Source organism: Hyla sarda, chromosome 7 (assembly GCF_029499605.1).
Source record: "Hyla sarda isolate aHylSar1 chromosome 7, aHylSar1.hap1, whole genome shotgun sequence".
NCBI lineage: Eukaryota > Metazoa > Chordata > Amphibia > Anura > Hylidae > Hyla > Hyla sarda.
The window spans coordinates 229,191,638-229,212,945 of record NC_079195.1 but is presented as its reverse complement, the minus strand read 5'-3'; positions in this window follow the sequence as shown (position 1 = coordinate 229,212,945).

The following is a 21,308-nucleotide window of genomic DNA, read 5'->3' as shown; positions in this document are numbered from 1 at the left end:
CAACTGTTATAAAACTACAACTCCCAGAAAGCCAACGACGTGCTGGGAGTTGTAGTTTTGCAATAGCTTGAGGCGCCCGGTTTGGGAATCACTGCTCCAGGCATTGGGTGCTACATATCTCTATATTCTGTATTGACTTTCCTGGCATTGTGCATCTTTCCTGCTGATTCGCTTTTATTTTAGGGCCCTATGGACACAACAATAATTTGGAGCATAGAGCAGATTTAAATTATTATTTTCTACAACTCAACCTCCTAAATAAATTCTGGTGCCATCGTCTGTGACCGCTATAATGTGCCGCCTGTAGTCACTTGTTTTCCTGTAAACCCAACATGAAAACAGAAGCGCGCCGGCTGCGCCCTGGGTCATGTTTTATTTTAGCGAATGACACATAGAAAGGAAAGCTGTCAATTCTGTATATTTCTCCCGGGTCTCATATAAATAAATTCCGGCCCTTATAATATACTGCCATATTTACACAGTACATACCATCAGCGCCATTCTGGTTATTATTATTAACAGAATATAAACATGCACCATGTAGATCGCTGCAGATACATAAACACATTCTCAGGGTCTCTGGGCTGTGAATATAATAATTTAGTTATTAAGGGCCCGGCAGGGGGGGGGGGGGGGGTGCCTTTAATCTATAATGTCTGGGCTGTGCCCCCTGTTGTCAGAACTGTATATCTTAAACTTTTATGTGTGTTTGCGCTGATAAATATTAAACCAAACTTATGTGAAAATGTAACAATCTCTCCCCCTATACTGAGGAGCTGATCACCTGATGTGGCTCCGCCCCCGAGGTATCTATAACTACTGGTAGCCAATGGGGTCCATTAGGCACCGTATAATAAGGATAGGAAAATATCCATCTTGATTGGAGTCACTTGTGGTAAATTCAGCTGCTTGGACATAATATGGAAAGACACAGCCCTGTCTATATAAGATCTCACAGCGGACAATCATAGCAAACACCAAACCATGAGATGGAAAGAACTGCCTGTAGAGCTCAAAGACAGGGAGAAAAAAAACATTCCTGCTGCACTGAAAGTTCCCAAGAGCTCAGAAGTGTCCATAATACTTACATGGAAAAAGAGGAACAACCAGGACTCTTCCTCAAGCTACAAATCCATGTCTTGCATTATATATGGAGGCAACCAGGCACTGCCCATCACCTGCCCAATACCATCCCTACAGTGATCATGGTGGGGGCAGCATCATGTCTGGGGGAAACCAGGCACTGCCCATCACCTGCCCAATACAATCCCTACAGTGATCATGGTGGGGGCAGCATCATGTCTGGGGGAAACTAGGCACTGCCCATCACCTACCCAATACAATCCCTACAGTGATCATGGTGGGGGCAGCATCATGTCTGGGGGAAACCAGGTACTGCCCATCACCTGCCCAATACCATTCCTACAGTGATCATGGTGGGGGCAGCATCATGTCTGGAGGAAACCAGGTACTGCCCATCACCTGCCCAATACCATCCCTACAGTGATCATGGTGGGGGCAGCATCATGTCTGGGGGAAACCAGGCACTGGCCATGACCTGCCCAATACCATCCCTACAGTGATCATGGTGGGGGCAGCATCATGTATAGAGGAAATCAGGCACTGCCCATCACCTGCCCAATACCATCCCTACAGTGATCATGGTGGGGGCAGCATCATGTCTGGGGGAAACCAGGCACTGCCCATCACCTGCCCAATACCATCCCTACAGTGATCATGGTGGGGGCAGCATCATGTCTGGGGGAAACCAGGTACTGCCCATCACCTGCCCAATACCATCCCCACAGTGATCATGGTGGGGGCAGCATCATGTATAGAGGAAACCAGGCACTGCCCATCACCTGCCCAATACCATCCCTACAGTGATCATGGTGGGGGCAGTATCATGTCTGGGGGAAAGCAGGCACTGCCCATGACCTGCCCAATACCATCCCTACAGTGATCATGGTGGGGGCAGCATCATGTATAGAGGAAATCAGGCACTGCCCATCACCTGCCCAATACCATCCCTACAGTGATCATGGTGGGGGCAGCATCATGTCTGGGGGAAACCAGGCACTGCCCATCACCTGCCCAATACCATCCCTACAGTGATCATGGTGGGGGCAGCATCATGTCTGGAGGAAACCAGGTACTGCCCATCACCTGCCCAATACCATCCCTACAGTGATCATGGAGGGGGCAGCATCATGTCTGGGGGAAACCAGGTACTGCCCATCACCTGCCCAATACCATCCCTACAGTGATCATGGTGGGGGCAGCAGCATGTATAGAGGAAACCAGGCACTGCCCATCACCTGCCCAATACCATCCCTACAGTGATCATGGTGGGGGCAGCATCATGTATAGAGGAAACCAGGCACTGCCCATCACCTGCCCAATACCATCCCTAGATCATGGTGGGGGCAGCATCATGCTGTGGAGACAGGGAGATTGTTCAGGATTGTGGGAAAGCTGAATGGAGGTAAGTACAGAGATATTCTGAAGGAAAACCTCATCCAGAGCTCTGGACCTCAGACTGGGCAGAAGCTTCACGTTTCAACAAGACAATGGGGGGGGATTTATCGCTTCTTTCATTTTTAACAAGGCCTCTGCAAAATGAAATAAGCGATCTGATTGGTTGTTATGGGCAACTGGACAACTTTTCCTCTGCACAGGTTTTGATAAATCTCCCCCAATAACCCTAAGCACACGGCCAAGACAACACAGGAGCGGCTTAGGGACAACTCAGTGAATGTCCTTGAGTTGCCCAGAAAGAGCACAAACTCAATGGAACATCTCTGGAGAGACCTGAAATTGTCTTCACCGATGGTCACCATCCAACCAGCTGAGATGATCTGCAGAGAAGAATGGCGGAAAATCCCCAAATCAAGGGGTGTAAACCTTATGGCCTCAACCCAAGAAGACCGGAGGCCGGAATCACTGCCAAAGTCCTAAGTAAAGGGTATGAATACTTATGTTACGTTATAGTAAAGGGTATGAATACTTATGTCACATGTTATAGTAAAGGGTATGAATACTTATGTCACATGTTATAGTAAAGGGTATGAATACTTATGTCACATGTCATAGTAAAGGACATCAATACTTATGTCACATGTTATAGTAAAGGGTATGAATACTTATGTCACATGTTATAGTAAAGGGTATGAATACTTATGTCACATGTTATAGTAAAGGGTATGAATACTTATGTCACATGTTATAGTAAAGGGTATGAATACTTATGTCACATGTTATAGTAAAGGGTATGAATACTTATGTCACATGTTATAGTAAAGGGTATGAATACTTATGTCACGTTATAGTAAAGGGTATGCATACTTCTGTCACATGTTATAGTAAAGGGTATGAATACTTATGTCACATGTTATAGTAAAGGGTATGAATACTTATGTCACGTGTTATAGTAAAGGGTATGAATACTTATGTCACATTATAGTAAAGGGTATGAATACTTATGTCACATGTTATAGTAATGGGTATGAATACTTATGTCACATGTTATAGTAAAGGGTATGAAAACTTATGTCACATGTTATAGTAAAGGGTATGAATACTAATGTCACATGTCATAGTAAAGGGTATGAATACTTATGTCAGATGTTATAGTAAAGTGTATAAATACTTATGTCACATGTCATAGTAAAGGGTATGAATACTTATGTCACATGTCATAGTAAAGGGTATGAATACTTATGTCACATGTCATAGTAAAGGGTATGAATACTTATGTCAGATGTTATAGTAAAGTGTATAAATACTTATGTCACATGTAATAGAAAAGGGTATGAATACTTATATCACATGTTATAGTAAAGGGTATGAATACTTATGTCACGCTATAGTAAAGGGTATGAATACTTATGTCACATGTTATTGTAAAGGGTATGAATACTTATGTCACATGTTATAGTAAAGGGTATGAATACTTATGTTACATGTTATAGCAAAGGGTATGAATACTTATGTCACATGTTATAGTAAAGGGTATGAATACTTATGTCACACGTATAGTAAAGGGTATGAATACTTATTTCACATGTTACTGTAAAGGGTATGAATACTTATGTCACATGTTATAGTAAAGGGTGTGAATACTTATGTCACATGTTATAGTAAAGGGTATGAATACTTATGTCACATGTTACTGTAAAGGGCATGAATACTTATGTCACATGTTATAGTAAAGGGTATGAATACTTATGTCACATGTTACTGTAAAGGGCATGAATACTTATGTCACATGTTATAGTAAAGGGTATGAATACTTATGTCACATGTTATAGTAAAGGGTATGAATACTTATGTCACATGTTATAGTAAAGGGTATGAATACTTATGTCACATGTTATAGTAAAGGGTATGAATACTTATGTCACATGTTATAGTAAAGGGTATGAATACTTATGTCACATGTCATAGTAAAGGGTATGAATACTTATGTCACATGTCATAGTAAAGGCTATGAATACTTATGTCACATGTTATAGTAAAGGGTATGAATACTTATTTCACATGTTACTGTAAAGGGTATGAATACTTATGTCACATGTTATAGTAAAGGGTATGAATACTTATGTCACATGTCATAGTAAAGGGTATGAATACTTATGTCACATGTCATAGTAAAGGCTATGAATACTTATGTCACATGTTATAGTAAAGGGTATGAATACTTATTTCACATGTTACTGTAAAGGGTATGAATACTTATGTCACATGTCATAGTAAAGGGTATGAATACTTATGTCACACGTATAGTAAAGGGTATGAATACTTATTTCACATGTTACTGTAAAGGGTATGAATACTTATGTTACATGTTATAGTAAAGGGTATGAATACTTATGTCACATGTTATAGTAAAGGGTATGAATACTTATGTCACATGTTATAGTAAAGGGTATGAAAACTTATGTCACATGTTATAGTAAAGGGTATGAATACTAATGTCACATGTCATAGTAAAGGGTATGAATACTTATGTCAGATGTTATAGTAAAGTGTATAAATACTTATGTCACATGTCATAGTAAAGGGTATGAATACTTATGTCACATGTCATAGTAAAGGGTATGAATACTTATGTCACATGTCATAGTAAAGGGTATGAATACTTATGTCAGATGTTATAGTAAAGTGTATAAATACTTATGTCACATGTAATAGAAAAGGGTATGAATACTTATATCACATGTTATAGTAAAGGGTATGAATACTTATGTCACGCTATAGTAAAGGGTATGAATACCTATGTCACATGTTATAGTACAGGGTATGAATACTTATGTCACATGTTATTGTAAAGGGTATGAATACTTATGTCACATGTTATAGTAAAGGGTATGAATACTTATGTCACATGTTATAGCAAAGGGTATGAATACTTATGTCACATGTTATAGTAAAGGGTATGAATACTTATGTCACACGTATAGTAAAGGGTATGAATACTTATTTCACATGTTACTGTAAAGGGTATGAATACTTATGTCACATGTTATAGTAAAGGGTGTGAATACTTATGTCACATGTTATAGTAAAGGGTATGAATACTTATGTCACATGTCATAGTAAAGGGTATGAATACTTATGTCACATGTTACTGTAAAGGGCATGAATACTTATGTCACATGTTATAGTAAAGGGTATGAATACTTATGTCACATGTTACTGTAAAGGGCATGAATACTTATGTCACATGTTATAGTAAAGGGTATGAATACTTATGTCACATGTTATAGTAAAGGGTATGAATACTTATGTCACATGTTATAGTAAAGGGTATGAATACTTATGTCACATGTTATAGTAAAGGGTATGAATACTTATGTCACATGTTATAGTAAAGGGTATGAATACTTATGTCACATGTCATAGTAAAGGGTATGAATACTTATGTCACATGTCATAGTAAAGGCTATGAATACTTATGTCACATGTTATAGTAAAGGGTATGAATACTGATTTCACATGTTACTGTAAAGGGTATGAATACTTATGTCACATGTCATAGTAAAGGGTATGAATACTTATGTCACACGTATAGTAAAGGGTATGAATACTTATTTCACATGTTACTGTAAAGGGTATGAATACTTATGTTACATGTTATAGTAAAGGGTATGAATACTTATGTCACATGTTTTAGTAAAGGGTATGAATACTTATGTCACGTCATAGCAAAGGGTATGAATACTTATGTCACATGTTATAGTAAAGGGTATGAATACTTATGTGACATGTTATAGCAAAGGGTATGAATACTTATGTCACATGTTATAGTAAAGGGTATGAATACTTATGTCACATGTTATAGTAAAGGGTATGAATACTTATGTCACATGTCATAGTAAAGGGTATGAATACTTATGTCACATGTCATAGTAAAGGGTATGAATACTTATGTCACATGTCATAGTAAAGGGTATGAATACTTATGTCACATGTCATAGTAAAGGGTATGAATACTTATGTCACATGTCATAGTAAAGGGTATGAATACTTATGTCACATGTCATAGTAAAGGATATGAATACTTATGTCAAATGTTATAGTAAAGGGTATGAATACTTATGTCACATGTTATAATAAAGGGTATGAATACTTATGTCAAATGTTATAGTAAAGGGTATGAATACGTAAGTCACATGTTATAGTAAAGGGTATGAATACTTATGTCACATATTATAGTAAAGGGTATGAATACTTATGTCACATTATAGTAAAGGGTATGAATACTTATGTCACATTATAGTAAAGGGTATGAATACTTATGTCACGTTATAGTAAAGGGTATGAATACTTATGTCACATGTTATAGTAAAGGGTATGAATACTTATGTCACATTATAGTAAAGGGTATGAATACTTATGTCACATTATAGTAAAGGGTATGAATACTTATGTCACGTTATAGTAAAGGGTATGAATACTTATGTCACATGTTATAGTAAAGGGTATGAATACTTATGTCACATGTTATAGTAAAGGGTATGAATACTTATGTCACATGTCATAGTAAAGGGTATGAATACTTATGTCACATGTCATAGTAAAGGGTATGAATACTTATGTCACATGTCATAGTAAAGGGTATGAATACTTATGTCACATGTTATAGTAAAGGGTATGAATACTTATGTCACATGTTATAGTAAAGGGTATGAATACTTATGTCACGTGTTATAGTAAAGGGTATGAATACTTTGTATTTACATCTAGAAGACCAAGACCTATAACAGTGGTCTTCAACCTGCGGGCCTCCAGATGTCGCAAAACTACAACTCCCAGCATGCACGGACAGCCAGCGGCTGTCCGGGCATGCTGGGAGTTGTAGTTTTGCAACATCTGGAGGTCCGCAGGTTGAAGATGTGTTACTGTATAAAAATGGTAAAAACAATAAATAAAACAGTTATAAAAAAAATAAAAATAAAGATGTCGGCTCCCACTATGCGGATGAGACGTCGTAATATTTCGCCGCCGCTGCAGATAAACCGGGAGCGCGACATTGCGAAACATCTGCAGTAATTATACTGAAACAAAAACAAGAAAAAAAAGAAATCTGAATTCTTTAAATGCTTTTTTTTTTTTGGAAGAATCCATGGGAATTGTTTTAATAAACATCAAACAGCAAAAGATTTATTTTATTTACAAAACTGAGAATTATTAAGCGAATAAAACATTTACACTAAATCAGAGAATCCAGAACCGAAACCTACAAAAACACAGAGAGGAACAAATAAAGTTCTGCTCATTAAGATCCTAATACGTCTAAAATGGGGACAGTATTATAATAGTTATATTCTTGTATATAGGAGCAGCATTATAGTAGTTATATTCTTGTATATAGGAGCAGTATTATAGTAGTTATATTCTTGTATATAGGAGCAGTATTATAGTAGTTATATTCTTGTATATAGGGGCAGTATTATAGTAGTTATATTCTTGTATATAGGAGCAGTATTATAGTAGTTATATTCTTGTATATAGGGGGCAGTATTATAGTAGTTATATTCTTGTATATAGGAGCAGTATTATAGTAGTTATATTCTTGTATATAGGAGGCAGTATTATAGTAGTTATATTCTTGTATATAGGAGCAGTATTATAGTAGTTATATTCTTGTATATAGGAGCAGTATTATAGTAGTTATATTCTTGTATATAGAAGTATTATATTAGTTATATTCTTGTATATAGGAGCAGTATTATATTAGTTATATTCTTGTATATAGGAGCAGTATTATAGTAGTTATATTCTTGTATATAGGAGGCAGTATTATAGTAGTTATATTCTTGTATATAGGAGCAGTATTATAGTAGTTATATTCTTGTATATAGGATCAGTATTATAGTAGTTATATTCTTGTATATAGGGGCAGTATTATAGTAGTTATATTCTTGTATATAGGAGCAGTATTATAGTAGTTATATTCTTGTATATAGGAGCAGTATTATAGTAGTTATATTCTTGTATATAGGAGCAGTATTATAGTAGTTATATTCTTGTATATAGGGGGCAGTATTATAGTAGTTATATTCTTGTATATAGGAGCAGTATTATAGAAGTTATATTCTTGTATATAGGAGCAGTATTATAGTAGTTATATTCTTGTATATAGGAGCAGTATTATAGTAGTTATATTCTTGTATATAGTAGCAGTATTATAGTAGTTATATTCTTGTATATAGGAGCAGTATTATAGTAGTTATATTCTTGTATATAGGAGCAGTATTATAGTAGTTATATTCTTGTATATAGGAGCAGTATTATAGTAGTTATATTCTTGTATATAGGAGCAGTATTATAGTAGTTATATTCTTGTATATAGGGGGCAGTATTATAGTAGTTATATTCTTGTATATAGGAGCAGTATTATAGTAGTTATATTCTTGTATATATGGAGCAGTATTATAGTATTTATATTTTTGTATATAGGAGCAGTATTATAGTAGTTATATTCTTGTATATTGGAGGCAGTATTATAGTAGTTATATTCTTGTATATAGGAGGCAGTATTATAGTAGTTATATTCTTGTATATAGGAGCAGTATTATAGTAGTTATATTCTTGTATATAGGAGCAGTATTATAGTAGTTATATTCTTGTATATAGGAGCAGTATTATAGTAGTTATATTCTTGTGTATAGGAGCAGTATTATAGTAGTTACATTCTTGTATATAGGAGCAGTATTATAGTAGTTATATTCTTGTATATAGGAGCAGTATTATAGTAGTTATATTCTTGTATATAGGAGCAGTATTATAGTAGTTATATTCTTGTATATAGAAGCAGTATTATAGTAGTTATATTCTTGTATATAGGTGCAGTATTATAGTATTTATATTCTTGTATATAGGAGCAGCATTATAGTAGTTATATTCTTGTATATAGGAGGCAGTATTATAGTAGTTATATTCTTGTATATAGGAGCAGTATTATAGTAGTTATATTCCTGTATATATGGAGCAGTATTATAGTAATTATATTCTTGTATATAGGAGCAGTATTATAGTAGTAATATTCTTGTATATAGGAGCAGTATTATAGTATTTATATTCTTGTATATAGGAGCAGCATTATAGTAGTTATATTCTTGTATATAGGAGCAGTATTATAGTAGTAATATTCTTGTATATAGGAGCAGTATTATAGTATTTATATTCTTGTATATAGGAGACAGTATTATAGTAGTTATATTCTTGTATATAGGAGCAGTATTATAGTAGTAGTATTCTTGCATATAGGAGCAGTATTATAGTATTTATATTCTTGTATATAGGAGCAGCATTATAGTAGTTATATTCTTGTATATAGGAGGCAGTATTATAGTAGTTATATTCTTGTATATAGGAGCAGTATTATAGTAGTTATATTCTTGTATATAGGAGCAGTAATATAGTAGCTATATTCTTGTATATAGGAGCAGTATTATAGTAGTTATATTCTTGTATATAGGAGCAGTATTATAGTAGTTATATTCTTGTATATAGAGCAGTATTATAGTAGTTATATTCTTGTATATAGGAGCAGTATTATAGTAGTTATATTCTTGTATATAGGAGCAGTATTATAGTAGTTATATTCCTGTATATATGGAGCAGTATTATAGTAGTTATATTCTTGTATATAGGAGCAGTATTATAGTAGCTATATTCTTGTATATAGGAGCAGTATTATAGTAGTTATATTCTTGTATATAGGAGCAGTATTATAGTAGTTATATTCTTGTATATAGGAGCAGTATTATAGTAGTTATATACCTGTATATAGGGGGCAGTATTATAGTAGTTATATACTTGTTTATAGGGGGCAGTATTATAGTAGTTATATTCTTGTATATAGGAGCAGTATTATATTAGTTATATTCTTGTATATAGGAGCAGTATTATAGTAGTTATATTCTTGTATATAGGAGGCAGTATTATAGTATGTATATTCTTGTATATAGGAGCAGTATTATAGTAGTTATATTCTTGTATATAGGAGCAGTATTATAGTAGTTATATACTTGTATATAGGGGGCAGTATTATAGTAGTTATATTCTTGTATATAGGAGCAGTATTATAGTAGTTATATTCTTGTATATAGGAGCAGTATTATAGTAGTTATATTCTTGTATATAGGAGGCAGTATTATAGTAGTTATATTCTTGTATATAGGAGGCAGTATTATAGTAGTTATATTCTTGTATATAGGAGCAGTATTATAGTAGTTATATTCCTGTATATAGGAGCCGTATTATAGTAGTTATATTCCTGTATATAGGAGCAGTATTATAGTAGTTATATTCTTGTATATAGGAGGCAGTATTATAGTAGTTATATTCTTGTATATAGGGGCAGTATTATAGTAGTTATATTCTTGTATATAGGGGCAGTATTATAGTAGTTATATTCTTGTATAAAGGGGCAGTATTATAGTAGTTATATTCTTGCATATAGGAGGCAGTATTATAGTAGTTATATTCTTGTATATAGGAGCAGTATTATAATAGTTATATTCCTGTATATACGGGCAGTATTATAGTAGTTATATTCTTGTATATAGGAGCAGTATTATAGTAGTTATATTCTTGTATATAGGAGGCAGTATTATAGTAGTTATATTCTTGTATATAGGGGCAGTATTATGGTAGTTATATTCTTGTATATAGGAGCAGTATTATAGTAGTTATATTCTTGTATATAGGAGCAGTATTATAGTAGTTATATACTTGTATATAGGGGCAGTATTATAGTAGTTATATTCTTTTATATAGGAGCAGTATTATAGTAGTTATATTCTTGTATATAGGGGCAGTATTATAGTAGTTATATTCTTGTATATAGGAGCAGTATTATAGTAGTTATATTCTTGTATATAGGAGCAGTATTATAGTAGTTATAGTCTTGTATATAGGAGCAGTATTATAGTAGTTATATTCTTGTATATAGGGGCAGTATTATAGTAGTTATATTCTTGTATATAGGAGCAGTATTATAGTAGTTATATACTTGCATATAGGGGGCACTATTATAGTAGTTATATTCTTTTCTCTAATGTTTTGGTAGGAAAGCATTTTGGTCTGGTTTCCCTTTGGGCTTAGTTACATATGACAATGATGCAGATCAGAGCTGTGTAGTGAGGGAAGAGGCTTCTGACCTGGTCCGGCCCAGTAACAATTAGTAGTGGGAATTATTAGCCCTGGAATTCCATGAATTTCCCCAAAGAAATCTAAAATAGTTTGCTGCGCTCTGAAGGTTGTGTTCCCAGAGATGTAATGTCACTAATCCATGGGATTTCCTTCTTGCCTTTTGTTATAGTCTTACTTCTAGTGTCTTCTGTCCTCAGCGTAGGATTTACCTTGAGCCGCGCACTTCTATTCCGCTTGTGGAATTCCGCCTCAAATTAAAGCCCATAGACTTCTATAGGATTCCGCACTCCCATTCACACTTCTGAATTTCCGCTTACGTAACAAGGTTAGTGGTATTTCTGCCTCTTTTCACACACAATCTAAATGTACTACACTATCAGAGCGCCCTTTTCTCTGTCTTCGTTTTCACCCCCTCATTCCATAGAAGTCTATGGGCTTTAATTTGAAGCAGAATTCTTCCGTGTGAATAGACCCTTACATTGTGAGACGTCACACAGAGCCGGTTTGCCTATCTTTAAGTGAACACTGACAATCCATCACATGAAATCAGACAAAATATCCCCGATGTGAAAAGCAACAGCGCTCAATGCAACCATAGTGATGCCGAAGCTCGTCTGTACTCTGCGGGTCTATGTGTGGGGTAGGAGATGTATTTCCACCAGACCAAGTAGTGAAGTTCATGTATCCAGTCCACACTGATTCTCTGTCCTGATAGATATAATGAGAGGTCACTAATGGGACCCGGATCAGCCACAGCGATGGCCATTACAGTAAGTTGTTCTCCGAGCATTGGGCTTGTTGTCTTTCTTTTCTGCTTTACTGTTCTTCCCATCCACGTGGCCCATCTGAAGACCCCATTAACCTTTTATTGTGAATGTCCAGTTCAGCACAGGGTTGGTTTGGGCATTAGTTCTCTGAGCGCTGTTTTTTTTTTTATCTTTCTTTCCTGCGTCACATGAAATATAGTCTGGATAAGGCGAAGTCTTTTCAAGGAGGTGATTCTTCTTATGGAGAGATTTTTACTGTTTCATACCAATTTCCATTGCCTTTAAAGGGGTACTCCGCCGGAAATGTTTTTTTTTTTTCTTCAACTCAACTGGTGGCAGAAAGTTAAACAGATTTGTAAAATATTTCTATTTAAAGATCTTAATCCTTCCAGTACTTATCAGCTGCTGTATGCTGAACAGGAAGTTGTGTAGTTCTTTCCTGTCTTACCACAGTGCTCTCTGCTGACACCTCTGTCCAGATCAGGAACTGTTCAGAGTAGGAACAAATCCTCATAGCAAACTTCTTCTGCTCTGGACAGATCCTGACACAGATAGGGGTGTCAGCAGAGAGCACTGTGGTCCGACTGGAAAGAACTACACAACTTCCTCTGAAGCATACAGCAGCTAATAAGTACTGGAAGGATTAAGGTTTTTATATAGAAGCAGTTTACAAATCTGCATAACTTTCTGCCACCAAGAGTTAAAAAATAGTTTTCCAGTGGAGTACTCCTTTAAGGGCTTTCACTTGCCCCCCCCCCCCCCCCCCCCCCCCCCAATAATATCAAGCTGTATACAAATTTCTAATCATATACAGAGAACATCTATCTTATCACAATCCATAAAGGGGTTCTCCAACATAAGGTGACTTTAGTAATAAAATGTCATAATTTACCAAGGATCTGTGCTTGTGTTGGTGGTAAATGGCCGTGTCCTATGTCCCCCATCATGGTGCTGGATTGTTTTTAGGAACTGGCTTCTTCCTGATTCTGTCATCCCCCTCAGACTACAATTCCCAGGATCCTTTGTCTTAAGGTGGGAGGTGACCCCACCCATTGCAGCACAGCACAACCGGACACACGACCTGACACACATGTGCACCAGTAAAGTCATCAGGGGGCCGGCTTCACGCACAACCGACGGAGCAGCCAAGCTTCCTTTCAGCACCTGACTGAGCAGCCAAGCCCCCTTTCAGCACCGGACTTGTGATGTATTGTCTCGGGACGCACAGTAACCTGGGAAAGGTCTGAGACAACTCAATTTATATAAATCAATTTATAGGCTGCAGAAAATGAACTTCTGGGGAAAAGAAAGACAATGAAATTTGATAACCGCCACCGAACACAGGTAAGTGAAGTATATCAGTAACTAGACTAACATTCAAAGAACCAAAAATCCCTGAATACTCCTTTAAGACCTCCCATTAGATTATGGACAGAAGGTTATTTGAATTAAAGGGGTACTCTGGTGTAAAATATATATATATATTTTTTTTTTTTTTAAATCAACTGGTGCCAAACAGATTTGTAATTTTCTTCTATATAAAAATCTCAATCCTTCCAGTACTTATCAGCTTATGAGGAAGTTCTTTTCTTTTTGAATTTCCTTTCTGCCTTACCACAGTGCTCTCTGCTGACACCTGTCCGTGTCAGGAACTGTCCAGAGCAGGATAGGTTTGCTATGGGGATTTGCTCCTACTATAGACAATTCCTAAAATGGACAGAGGTGTTGGCAGAGAGCACTGTGATCAGACAGAAAGAACATTAAAAAAGAAAAGAACTTTCTGTGGAGCATATAGCAGCTGATAAGTACTGGAAGGATTTAGATTTTTTACATAGAAGTAAATTACAAATCTGTATAACTTTCTGGCACCAGTTGATTTAAGGGGGAAAAAAAGTTTTCCAGTGGAGTACCCCTTTAACCTTTGGGATCAGAGGTAGCACCTTACATTCCAATATGGCGGAGTAGCTGTCATGTCCCCCATACAAGGCTGTTTAGCAATTACTCGCTCACTTCTGCTCATTCATCACTTATGGCTTGAAGCCATGTGGTTGTTTGATCCAAAGAGCAGAATATATACGGAGGAGCAGGTCACAACCGGGGAGTCAGGGAGTCACCGTCCACACATAGAGCTTCATTTGTTGTGTGTCAAGGTCAGGGAAGGACAATCCCTCTAAATAAATTCCTTTAAAGGGGTACTCCCATGGAAAACTTTTTTTTTTTTTTTAAATAAACTGGTGCCAGAAAGTTAAATAAATTAGTAAATTGCTTCTATTAAAAAATTCATATCCTTCCAGTACTTTTTAGGGGCTGTATACTACAGAGGAAATGCTTTACTTTTTAGATTTCTCTGATGTCCTGACCACAGTGCTCTCTGCTGACCTCTGCTGTCCATTTTAGGAACTGTCCAGAGCAGGAGAAAATCCCCATAGCAAACATATGCTGCTCTGGACAGTTCCTAAAATGGACAGCAGAGATCAGCAGAGAGCACTGTGGTCAGGACATAAGAGAAATCTAAAAAGTAAAGTGTTTCCTCTGTAGTATACAGCCCCTAAAAAGTACTGGAAGGATTAAGATTTTTTTAATAGAAGTCATTTACAAATCTGTTTAACTTTCTGGCACCAGTTGATTTAAAAAAAAAAAAAAAAATTTCCACGGGAGTACCCCTTTAAGAGAGCTGATTCCTGACTATTCCTCCTTGTGCCAGTAAGGACAGTGTTTTCCAACTAGGGCGCCTCAAGCTGTTGCAAAACTACAACTCCCAGCATGCCCGGACAGCCGTTGGCTGTCCGGGCATGCTGGGAATTGTAGTTTCACAACAGCTGGAGGCACCCTGGTTGGGAAACACTTAAAGGGGTACTCCCGTGGAAAACTTTTTTTTTTTTTATCAACTGGTGCCAGAAAGTTAAACAGATTTGTAAATTACTTCTATTAAAAAATCGTAATCCTTCCAGTACTTTTTATGGGCTATATATACTACAGAGGAAATGCTTTACTTTTTCGATTTCTCTGATGTCACGACCACAGTGCTCTCTTCTGTCCATTTTAGGAACTGTCCAGAGCAGCATATGTTTGCTCCTGCTCTGGACAGTTCCTAAAATGGACCGCAGAGGTCAGCAGAGAGCACTGTGGTCATGAGAAATCTTAAAAGTAAAGCATTTCCTCTGTAGTATACAGCCTCTAAAAAGTACTGGAAGGATTAGGATTTTTTAATAGACACAATTTACTAATTTATTAAACTTTCTACCACCAGTTTGTTTAAAAAAATAAAATAAAAAAGTTTTCCATGGGAGTACCCCTTTAAGTAAGGGGATACTCTACAGTCTTCTGCCATGACAGCAAAAACAAAGGTAATGAAAGTCAAACAAATAACAGCAGTAAAGTTGTAGGCGAAGGCAAGGTGGGCAGGGGGCGGGCGGCTTTGATGTTGCCTGGCATAAAACCATTGGATTTTCCGCTGCAGCTGTTTGGAGAGTCTCGTGGCCTCAGGAATCACGTCTGGGGCCTCTGACATTTACACTAATGTTCTGATTCAGCTCCGGGATCCTCCCATCTACACCCGGTGTTCACATGACATTAACTCCCTGACAGGTTGATGGATTCCCTATTAGGTAAATTAAATTTTGCCAAAAGGCATGTCCCCTCCTTCACGGGAAAGCAGAAAGTGAGCGCATTACATTGTCATTTAAAGGGGTACTCCGGTGGAAAACATTTTTTTTTTTTTTTTTAAATCAACTGGTGCCAGAAAGTTAAACAGATTTGTAATTTACTTCTATTTAAAAATCTCAATCCTTCCAGTACTTATCAGCTTATGAGGAAGTTCTTTTCTTTTTGAATTTCCTTTCTGTCTGACCACAGTGCTCTCTGCTGACACCTCTGTCCATGTCAGGAACTGTCCGGTGCAGGAGAGGTTTGCTATGGGGATTTACTCCTACTATGGACAGTTCCTAAAATGGACAGAGGTGTCAGCAGAGAGCACTTTCAAAAATTCAAAAAGAAAAGAACTTTCTGTGGCAGCTGATAAGTACTGGAAGGATTGGGATTTTGAAATAGAAGTACATTACAAATCTGTTTAACTTTCTGGCACCAGTTGATTAAAAAAAAAAAAAAGTTTTCCAGTGGAGTACCCCTTTAAAGAAGCGCTCTGGGATTTTATTATTAGAGAATAATGTAGAGGTTCTTGTGTATGCCCTGTGCTTACCTGTTTTAGCTGATGTGGCAGGCGTGAGTTTGCAGCCACTCTGGTTGTCATTCCATCCCTGAAATGATTTCCTAATGCTGCCAACATTTCCCATGAATCCACTGACTTTGCAGAGAGGGGGTGGTAGGGGTGGTGGTGTGGGGGGGGGGGGGGGTGGAGTCTCATCACTGCATCTGGTCAACTAATAAGACAACTGATGCTGCAGGCAGGACAAGCAGACTGTCTACAGCGAGTAGAGGACAGAGGAGTCTGGAGGGATAAAAGAGTCTGGAGGGGGAAATATGCGTCTAGAAGGACAGAGGGGTCTAAAGGGGACAAAAGAGTCTGGGGGAGACTGGAGAGGACAGAGGGATTTTAAGGGTATGGAGGGGTCTCGAGGAGCATAATGGAGTCTGTAGTGGATAAAGACATCTGGTCGTGATGTCACAGCCACGCCCCCTCAATGCAAGTCTATTTGAGGGGGCATGACGGCTATCACGCCCCCTCCCATAGACTTGCATTGAGGGGGCGTGGTCATGACATCAAAAGTGGGCGTGGCAGTGACATCACGAACCTCCGACACTGCACCCAACGCTCTAAATGAACACCGGGGGCAGCAGGGAGATCGCGGGGTCCCCATCGGCGGGACCGCTGCAATCAGACATCTTGTCCCCTAGACTTGTGCACGGCCAAAATCTGCGTTTCGTTTTTTTTCGGGTTAAATTTTTTTTTTCGGTTCTGTTAAACCTTCGGGAATCAGTAATTCGTTTTATTCTGTTTTTGGACGCATTCGTATATATTTTTTTCGGTTTTATTCTGAAACTGTTCGGCTGTCGGATGCATTAGTTATTTCCGATCTATTCGTTATAAATATAATTTGTTTCACTTTCGTTTTCAACGATTTCGTTATTCGTTTTAATGCTTATTTCTAGCGCTTATTTCTAACGCTTATTTCTAACGCAGGCCTTGCTGATCCTCTCTTGTAAAAAATAGCAGGTGTTACCTTAGCTTGGACCAATTGGAAAAATAGAATTAATTATTAACTTTCGTTTTACGGTTAACTAATGCATTCGTTATCTTATGAATGTATTCGTTAATCTGATGTTCGTATTATCGTGGTTATTCGGAAATGTTCCAAATATGTTTTGGTGCGTTTGGATCAATCCAAATGCCCGAAAACGGTAAAATTTGTATAAATTAGCATTTGTGCCGAAACGAATTGCACATGTCTATTGTTCCCTATCTTTTGGATAGGGGATAAGATGTCTAGGGGCAGAGTACCTCTTTAAAGATGCTTAAAGGGGTATTCCAGGAAAAAAACTTTTTTTTATATATCAACTGGCTCCAGAAAGTTAAACAGATTTGTAAATTACTTCTATTAAAAATCTTAATCCTTTCAGTACTTATTAGCTTCTGAAGTTAAGGTTGTTCTTTTCTGTCTAAGTGCTCTCTGATGACACTTGTCTCAGGAACCGCCCAGTTTAGAAGAGGTTTGCTATGGGGATTTGCTTCTAAACTGGGCGGTTCCCGAGACACGTGTCATCAGAGAGCACTTAGACAGAAAAGAACAACTCAACTTCAGAAGCTCATAAGTACTGAAAGGATTAAGATTTTTTAATAGAAGTCATTTACAAATCTGTTTAACTTTCTGGAGCCAGTTGATATATATACAAAAAAGTTTTTTAGGGTTCTCATAAATGGCACATTCTGGACTAATTTTCTTATAGATGTGATACATTTACCATTTCAGATCCAAGTCATAATAGGAGACCCCCATTATGGGAGGTGTAATCGCTGCCACGTCCTTCACTGCACAGGTATAAATAAGTAAGAAATAGATAATAAGAACTAAAGAAAAGTCAACTCAGGGGCCGATATTTTTTGGGGGTCATTTTGGATTCTATATAGAAACAAAAACTGAAAACTGGCGCAAAAAGCAGCAGAATTTCTTAAGAGTCACAGACGGTTACACTTTAGGTGTCAGCTTGCATTTTGTTAATGTTGCGCGGGTTTTGGAGCGATGGTCCCTGTTACCCCCGGCAGCCCCCTAATTGCCCTGATTCAGTTCACCACAAGGTCAGACTTCAGTAAAAGCCAAATATCGGCGGCAGATTTAATTCAGTGATTAACAGGGATCAAGTTTCCATTTTACACATTAATGAGAAACCCCTGAAAGGTCTCATTCGGCGGTGAAGACGTTTGAACCAAATGATAGTTAATGGTTCAGAGCTGGAGGAACATGGAACCTGCTGGAATGCGGGGAGTAATGATCCCGGGGCACAGACCATTAGGAGGTTGATGTTACATTAAAGGACTGAAGCGGACTGGAAAGAAGGATATTTACTCTGCAAATCAGCCATCGACCATGTAGGAGAGGCGCGTTCTGCAACACTCGGTGCTCTTATGACTTATGGGACACTCCTGCTGGTCTACACTACAAAGACTAACATGGAGCTCCGGACCCTACAAAAGATGTAAAAAAACAATAAGCCAAAAAAGAAATGATATAAGCACTCACCTGAATAAAACTTAGCTTTTAATAGACCATTTACTTTCCACCGGCCGGGGAAAGTAAAAAGACCTCAGCCGAAGCTGAAGACGGATCTGGCGACAGTCTGTTTCACGGGATTACCCGCTTCATCTGGCCTGAGGACAGATCAAGCGGGTAACCCCGTGAAACAGGCTGTCACCAGATCCGTCCTCTGGCCTGAGGCCAGATGAAGCGGGTAATCCAGTGAAACAGACTGTCACCAGATCCGTCCTCTGGCCTGAGGCCGGATGAAGCAGGTAATCCCATGAAACAGACTGTCGCCAGATCCGTCCTCTGGCCTAAAGTCAGATGAAGCAGGTAATCCCATGAAACAGACTGTCACCAGATCCGTCATCTGGCCTGAGGCCGGATGAAGCGGGTTATCCCATGATACAGACTGTCGCCAGATCCGTCCTCTGGCCTGAGGCCAGATGAAATAGGTAATCCCGTGAAACAGACTGTCGCCAGATCCGCCCTCTGGCCTCAGGCCAGATGAAGCGGGTAATCCCGTGAAACAGACTGTCGCCAGATCCATCCTCTGGCCTGAGGCCAGATGAAGTAGGTAATCCCGTGAAACAGACTGTCGCCAGATACGCCCTCTGGCCTCAGGCCAGATGAAGTGGGTAATCCTGTGAAACAGACTGTCGCCAGATCCGTCCTCTGGCCTCAGGCCAGATGAAGCGGGTAATCCTGTGAAACAGACTGTCGCCAGATCCGTCCTCTGGCATGAGGCCAGATGAAGTAGGTAAGCCTGTGAAACATACTGTCGCCGGATCCGCCCTCTGGCCTGAGGCTAGATGAAGGGGTAATCCCGTGAAACAGACTGTCGCCAGATCCATCCTCAGTTTTGGCTGAGAATTTTTACTTTTCACCAGCCGGCGGGCACTTTTAATGGTCTATTAAAAGCTATGTTTTATACGGGTGAGTGCCTATATCTTTTCTTTTTTGACTTATTGTCCCCAAAGCCTGGACTGAGACAACTTGACTGGAGACCTGGATAGCGGGATCCATGTGAGGAGTGTGTGGTTGCTCTAGAACTATGCACTATGCTTGCACAATTTTTTCTCTGCTAAACTCCCATCCTTCTGGCCGGATTGCTGACCGATCTACGAATAGGACGATAAGATGTCTGATCGTGGGGGTCCCGCCGTTGGGATCCCAATGATCTCTGTGCAGCAACTGGCGTGCATTTAGAATTTTGGGTGCGGGAGAGGGGGGTCGAGGTGTCACGGCCACGCCCCTCATGATGTCATGCCATGCCCTCTCAATGCAAGTCTATGGGAGGGGGCGTGATGGCCCTCACGCCCCCTCCCATAGACCTGCATCGAGGGGCATGGCATAACTTCAAGAGGAGCGTGGTCGACCCCCGTAGCGCACACACAGCGTCCAGAACTAAATGTTCTGGCCAGTGGAGTACCCCTTAAAGGTGTGAAGAATGGTGTGCTCAAACCCAGGAGAAGCTGTAATGTAGTCCAAAGTGGGAGTTGGGGTTGAATCTTTTGTCCTGGTGGGCCGGTGTTACAATGGGAACCGGTTGCCCTGATGGCTTTTAGAGTGGTGACCTACAGAAGATTCTGGGGCCTGGTTGTAGGCCCTGTTTGGACAGTCCTGGAAGACATGGTATGGTCGGGTCCTTGCAAGTGGGGTCCATGTAAGCAAGACTATCTCCCAGCTGTGTTAAGAGGAGAACTGGACATAAAAATGGCTCTAGACGGGAGTAGTGTAGTGATTGCTTTGGTCAGAGCCTTTGATAGCAGAGTCCTCATGCTGGGAATTGTAGTTTTACAACAGCTGGAGGCACACTGGTTGGGAAATACTAGTATAATGACAAGCTTTTCTGTAATGCAACTCAACAGAGAAAATTGTGTGCAGACCCTGAACAAGCAGGACATCTTGAGAGATTTCTGACCAGAGAGTAAACAGAGCTGTGTGTCCCTGAGGTTATTGACTGTTGGGGCATGCTGGGAGTTGTAGTTTAGCAACAGCTGGAGGCACACAGGTTGGAAAACACCAGTATAGTATCTGGTATACTCAACAGTGCAAGTTGTGTACAGACCCTGAACAAGCAGGACATTCATGCAGTAAACAGGGCTGCCTGTCCTTTAAGGGGTACTCCATTGGAAAACAATTTTCTTAACCCCTTAAGGACTTTTTCAGTTTTTGCATTTTC